Source organism: Poecilia reticulata, chromosome 18 (assembly GCF_904066995.2).
Source record: "Poecilia reticulata chromosome 18, P_reticulata-male-v2, whole genome shotgun sequence".
NCBI classification, from domain to species: Eukaryota; Metazoa; Chordata; class Actinopteri; order Cyprinodontiformes; family Poeciliidae; genus Poecilia; species Poecilia reticulata.
The window spans coordinates 26,327,444-26,334,751 of NC_088847.1; the positions used below are offsets into that span (position 1 = coordinate 26,327,444).

General features: G+C 37.2%; 1 long non-coding RNA gene across 1 annotated transcript in view; it reads right to left on the bottom strand.

The window, feature by feature from the left end:
- The window catches only part of LOC145548920 (uncharacterized), a 47,140-nt gene that overhangs the window by 5,811 nt on the left and 34,021 nt on the right, over positions 1 to 7,308 (bottom strand). The gene's annotated exons all lie outside the window — the stretch shown is intronic.

Consider the following 7,308-nt stretch of genomic DNA (forward strand, 5'->3'; position numbering starts at 1 on the left):
CAACAGATCGCTTCAGCATTCACACCAACAGATCGTCTCTGCATTCACACCAACAGATCGTCTCTGCATTCACACCAACAGATCGCTTCAGCATTCACACCAACAGATCGTCTCTGCATTCACACCAACAGATCGTTTCAGCATTCACACCAACAGATCGTCTCTGCATTCACACCAACAGATCGCTTCAGCATTCACACCAACAGATCGTCTCTGCATTCACACCAACAGATCGTTTCAGCATTCACACCAACAGATCGCTTCAGCATTCACACCAACAGATCGTCTCTGCATTCACACCAACAGATCGCTTCAGCATTCACACCAACAGATCGTTTCAGCATTCACACCAACAGATCGCTTCAGCATTCACACTGATCGCTTCAGCATTCACACCAACAGATCGTCTCTGCATTCACACCAACAGATCGCTTCAGCATTCACACTGATCGCTTCAGCATTCACACCAACAGATCGTCTCTGCATTCACACCAACAGATCGTCTCTGCATTCACACCAACAGATCGTCTCTGCATTCACACCAACAGATCGCTTCAGCATTCACACCAACAGATCGTCTCTGCATTCACACCAACAGATCGTCTCTGCATTCACACCAACAGATCACTTGAGCATTCACACCAACAGATCGATTCAGCATTCACACCAACAGATCGATTCAGCATTCACACCAACAGATCGTCTCAGCATTCACACCAACAGATCGTCTCAGCATTCACACCAACAGATCGTCTCTGCATTCACACCAACAGATCGTCTCTGCATTCACACCAACAGATCGTCTCTGCATTCACACCAACAGATCGCTTCCCGCTCTATAAACCCGTCAGCCTGATGAATCTCTAGATCCAGGCACAACTTTCTCGCTGTCAGTCTATTCAGAGGTTAATGACCCATTAAGGACGTCGGGTTGAATTTTTGTTTCTGCTGCATCTTTGATTCACCAAAAAGCACAAAGTAAAAAACCAAACTTATTATTCCAAAAAAGAGCAAAACGTCTGGGGAAAAATGACAAGTGGGATCTTAACCGCCCGCCTTTGGCTTTATTTTGCTTTAATTATTTAAAAAAAAAACACAAATCATGACCCTACACTACAATAAGTAACAATAAAATATGTATTTTTGGGATGAACTGCTAAATTCCAGTACAGACGGTGAAACCCTAAAGTGTCTCTAACAGGAGAAACGTTTATTTCTAACCGCTTCCTGCCTTGTTTACCCGTCTAGTTTTGTAGAAACGCCTCATGCAGTCACAGCCTTTTCACCAGTGGTGGCCTAAATAAACGCAGCAGCTGAATTCACCTATTCCAAACTCTCTCACACACACACACACACACACACACACACACACAAGCTGCTACGCACGTCTGAAGGAGATTACACACGCAAACGGCGGTGGTTGCACTTTTTTAGCAGCAATAGAAGATTTTTATGTTCTTGTTCTTGGACGATTTGTCAGGTTTTTGTTGGGTTCATGCTGAGAAGCCAAAGGTTTTTAATTTATTGTTGAGTTTCTCAAATACAGAGCTGCTTTTGATTCAGTCAAGGTTTTCTGCACCATTGGTTAGCTTAGCATCTAGCTAAGCTAGCTCGGCTAAAGCTAGCTGTAGAGGTGGCTAACACCAGTTCTAAGTCACAAAGACCTCTGTGACATTATAAATGTCGGAAACCCAACATTGTTGTCTTTACTAGTTCAAACACGTCAGCATTAACGTTAATGTGTTTACATGTGGAGTTCCACAAGGTCGTGTGCTTGGTACGCTACGTTTTAAATTTACGTTTTAAGGTTAAATAAATATAAAAATTTCTGTTATAAATTAATTACAGATGATCCCAGACAAGCTAACCAAGTTGTCTTTAAGTAAGTGATGAAGAGTCGATGACGGTTAATGACAGATGAGAAATAAAAAGCATCTCAGTGTTGCTCGGTACCAGAACGTCTGTCGTTAGCGGTTCAGCATTACACGGTACAATCAATCTACTCTCTGATCAGCACATTGAAAACACTAATAATAACAGGAAGTCTGACTAACGAGATTAAAAAATTATATTTTCAGGGAGCAAAGAAACTCAGAGGCATTTTAGGAAACATGTTTTAGCACAAAACTCCGGATTTTAGATAATGGAGCAACAGGATGTTGATTCTTTATCACTTCAGAGAGATTATTTTATGAAAACTGACACTTTTGCAGCTCCGTCTCTGAGAAATAACAACCATCACCCGCCTGGCTGCTCAGCCCTCGAAGGATCGAAGCTTTAATTTTATTTTTGTAAACTTTTGAACAAATGAACGTTGCCTTTTGTTTTCTGTTTTGTTGCTTTATAGCCTGGAATTTGCTGTAAATCCTACAGACGTTTAGATCAAAAGTATATATGTAGGAATATGGAGAGCGACTTTATAGTGTATCGTAAATGTAAGCACAATCTGTTTTCTCCAAACACGTGGATCAAAAATACTAATTATAAACATTATGGTTATTCTGAGAGGTTCGTGGACTAATAGAAATGATGAAAATGTATTTTTTTTGTCGTTTTCTGTGAGCTTGAAGTCGTTTCTGCTTCCGTTTGAGCCGTCAGAGACGCGGATCCTCTGAGACCAAACCCCGTTTCTCCGTTTCGTAAACGTCTGGATGTTTCTGCGACCGCAACAACTCGATGCTTCATTTGTTCGTAGTGATGACGAAGGAGTCGTGGCAACGAACTCAGAGTCTCGGTGAACATCGGGAGAAATGCTCCTGGAAACAGGAAAGGTCAGAGGTCAAACTCCAGTTTTTTTTTTATTTTTAATTCGGTTGTGATAAAACTGATGGGATATTTTATTTCCTTCTTTTAGCCAGTAGAAGTTTTTCGTCTGGTTGTGTTGATTTAATAAGATCTTGAATAAATGGTGTCATAAAATCTCGTTTATTTTTTTAACGAAATCCTGAATAACAGGATTTCTGTGGTTAAATGATGAGTTATGGATAATTTATGGTTTATTGATGGCGGTTGGGAGAAAATTATGAAGTTTTTCATCAGAAATCGCCTCTTTGTTGACAGAAATGATTTTAAATGATCAGGAAGTGAAATAAATAACTAAAATGGAGAACAGATTGTTCAAAATGAGACATTAAAGCTGCAGTACGTCATAAAAAATAAATATTTTTACATTTTTGTTGAAACTGTTACCATGCTGTGACAGTTTAGTAATCGGTTAAACACAAATGAATTAATCTCCCTGCCTTCTCCCAGTGGCAACTAAAAAGCAACCAATCAGAGCCAGGAGGCGGGTCTTAGCGCTGTCAGTCATCCTCTGTGTAACGCTGCTCATCCGCCTCTCTCAATGCTAGTTAGCCTAGCCACCGAGGACAACAGGTGAATGGTTTTCCTGTAACAGTGAGCGTCTCTGCCATTAGCACATTTAAAATTGATTGACAGCGCTAAGCCCCGCCTCCTGGCTCTGATTGGTTACAGTTGGTGCATTTCTTCAGAGACAGAGGAGATCAACCTTTTCACAGACCATCTGTCTCATAGCAACCATGAAAACACATCCTAATGAAAATGACGTACTGCAGCTTTAAATGTTTTTCATTTCCGTTTGACTCGTTTCGTTGCCACGACCTTTGACTCCTGTCAGTGTCTCTTGGTGTTTTGTCCGGGTGATAAACGTCGTGCCTCTTTGTGTGTCTGGTCTCCAGGATGTTGCATGTTATTTAATCTAATCTTTGTTTTTTATTTTCAAGGCCTTTTGCTCTGGTGACCATTTGGTGCAATAAAGTGGAAACAGGAATATTGTTCAGTTCGTGTCTGTTGGCGTTTTTATTTTTCTTTCTTTTGATTCTTTGTGTCGTTTTTAGAGTAGAAACATTTAACTGAAGACAAAACCCATAAATGTTGGTAACAGAATTATCTTAATGATTTAGGAGAAAATCTAGATTGAAAAAAAACTTTGAATGATAAAGTTAGCTGAACGTCTCAGGAGCGAAGCGACTCCGTCCTCCAGCAAATCACAGCTTGCTTTAATCGGGGTTCTGTGGAGAGGTTGTGAGCTGCCACTATCCTACGGCGCCTTTACTTTGGAAGAAGCTCGGTTCTGGTGTTTTGTTGAGAACTGACCAGTTTCTATCAACACTGAAGAAGACCGTCGTATCAAGATGGCCGACGCCCTGCGCTCCTCTTCCACCCGTGGTCGCCGCCATGTTTCTTTGTCTTCGCTTTAACGAGACGCAGGGCGACGTCGCGGTGCAGAAGGAACCATATTTGGCATTCGGGAGCAAAATTCACATTTTGAAAAAATTACTTTCATGAGCCAGAACATCTTCAGAACTCGGCTGAAAACTTTGTCACAAAATTTAACAACTATTTTAGTTCCCACTGGTGACTTTTGTTCCAAAAACGCAACTAGCGACAAATCTAGCATCTTGGAGACTTTAGCGAAACGAGAAATTACCGCTCTGCAGCTAGCAACACGTGGATGTAGTCAGTCTGACTCATAAATATGAATTTTAATGTTTCTTTCTCTGAAAATGTTGCATCTAAATAAACTCCTGATTTGATTCACTGATTCATTTCCTGTCTTTGGCTCATTTTGATATCACATAAAACTGATTTAGTGTAGGTTCAGGCAAAGGATGGTAAAACTTCATTTGAAGGAGGTGAATAAGACTGACATGACACTGTCATAAACATGTAGTAAACATGTAATAAACATGTAGTAAACATGTAATAAACATGTAATAAACATGTCATAAGCATGTAATAAACATGTAATAAGCATGAATAAGCCTTCATAAATATTTATGACTGTTGTCATAAAGTGTCATTTGGTAAATTATGACACTTTTAATACAAAGTTGACATTATTCAAAATGTCTTTATGACAATTTGACATTAACCAAGAAATTATTACTGATATAAATGTGTAATAAAAGTATTACTGATTGCACTTTAAAAATTTGGTAGCTTTATGTTATTAAAGGTAAAGTTTAATCAGTAATAATTTATTTTTATAGGCTTATTCATGCTCATAACAGGTGTTACGACATGTTTATTACAGTCTTATTCACAGCCCTTCAAATAAAGTGTTACCAAAAGTATTTACATTATTAAATACTTTCATAAAGTCTTTTTGTATTTTTAATCACTTTTGAACTTGTCTTATGTGTTTGAATCACATAAGACCAAATATGCAAATTAGGCGATGACGTCATCAGACGGTTTGTTTCACTGACTCAAACTTTATGTCATGATTTCATAATTATAATTTGTAGCCATTGTTTACATCCAGATTCACCGTCTGGCTGCTTCTGTTGCAGAATTATGATGAAATTTCTCACGTCTGTGACAAAAGTCGGATAAAATGCGATAAAATCCGTCCAGATTAAATTATTTGAAAACTGTCGGAAACATAGCTGGCAGTAATATTTTAGAAATGAAAGTTTCTGCGCCTCGTCTTGCTCACGCATCGATCTCCCGTGGGTAAGCTACTGCCTGCTGACAGCGACTCCACAGAACCCCGCGTTAAACCGTAAATCCCAGGTTTTCCTGCTTTTCTCTTCCAGACTCTTGAACATTTGGAGAAATTTTGCTGTGATTTTGTTTTAACCTTCTGAGTTAAAAAAAACTCGTCGGATTCATGGCAGAAACACGAAGCGTTTCGACATCAGGGACAGAAAAGTTCTGCGTTTTTAGGAAACATTATGCAAAAACTACCAAAGTAAATTTAGTGAAGCTTTGCTGACAATCAGAACTAATTAATTTAAGGTTCCTGTGGTTATTTATCTCTCTCACACCAGAGTTGGTGTTTTATTCTCTGTAAATATGAGATTAATTTTATGTTCTGACATATTTAACATTATAAATGTGCTACAAGCCGTAAATTCTACTTGTTGCTTTAATATCTTAAACAAAATACTTCCTTCTTTCCTTCATTTTTATGTTTTTGTTTTATTAGTTGAAATAATTCAATTTCTTAGAAAACTCTTTATTTTTTCACAGCAATTTTATAGATTTATATTAATATTTTTGCATGATTTTGAGCTCATTGTTTCGTTTTTTTAACCTAAAAATCATCCAATTTCCAGTTAAATTGATGTTTATAAAGTTTTCTGATCTAATTATTGAGAAAATGTTTATTTTTGCTGAGCCTTTAACTGGGGTTGAAGGATGCAAACCTTTCACAAACTGTTATTCTGTCATAATTTGATTTTTTCTGAGCTGTAAACATGAAATTAAATCAGTTAATCTGAACACATTTTTTACTGCCTGCACATTTTGTGATTTTTACACCTGAAACAATCTTTTATTCTTTAATTTTGTATTTTCCTTCAGTCTGAAGAGTCAAAACCAGCTTCATTTCTTCACAACTGTGGTAAAAATCAGCATAGATGCATAAACTTTAGAAAAATAAAGTAAAAAAAACCTCTTCGAACGTCTGAAAGTTGAATAAATCCTTCAGAAATGTTCTGAATTGTGTCTCAATCCGCTTGGAAACGGGATTTACTGCGTTCAGCTGTTTGTTTTAGCTGAAGCGTCTCTGTGATTTTGAAATTGTCTTTATTTATTCAGCGTTGGACGTTAACCTGTTTGTCAGGGTCAGGAAACGCTCAGCTGCACTAACATTTCAGACTTTTGATAAAGAACAAGCATGAGGAAAGTTAATGACGACGACCGAAGACGTTTCAGACTCATTACAGTAACTAAATATGTTGTTTTTTTTTAGAAAAACTGAAAATCTCAGGTTTTTATTTGTGTTTCCAGAAGCAGGAAGAAACTTTTCCAAAGTTTTGGCTCAAGAGTTTGAAAAGTTCATTTCTATAAAATCCTTCAGCAACAAAACATTTCAATTCTTCACATGATAAAAACAAAAAACAATAAATACAAAAATGTGGAAATTTGAAATGGTTTGAAAAGTAAAAAAATTGCTAGAAATTTTGACATTTAGCTCAAATCTGCTAAAAAAAACAAAAAACACTTTCTGAGTTTGAAAAGTCAGAGATTTGCTAGGGAATAAAATTTTTTTGAGATTAATCTTTTCGATTTTTGAAACTAAAAAAATTCAGAAAACACAGAAATTTCAGTTTGAAAAATCGAACATTCTTTGAATTTTGAAATTCCCCAAATTTCCAAAACTTTTTCTAGAAAATTTCAGAGCTTAATTTCTGAGTTGTTTTTTTCCAGTAATGGTTTCTTGCTTTTTTCTGCCTACAGTGACCGTAATCCGCCTGCAACATGCTGTCAGTTTTCAAACATTTAGCTACCAGAAATAATCCAGAGTTTTAATTTAGCTGTTTTATGCAGTGAATATAA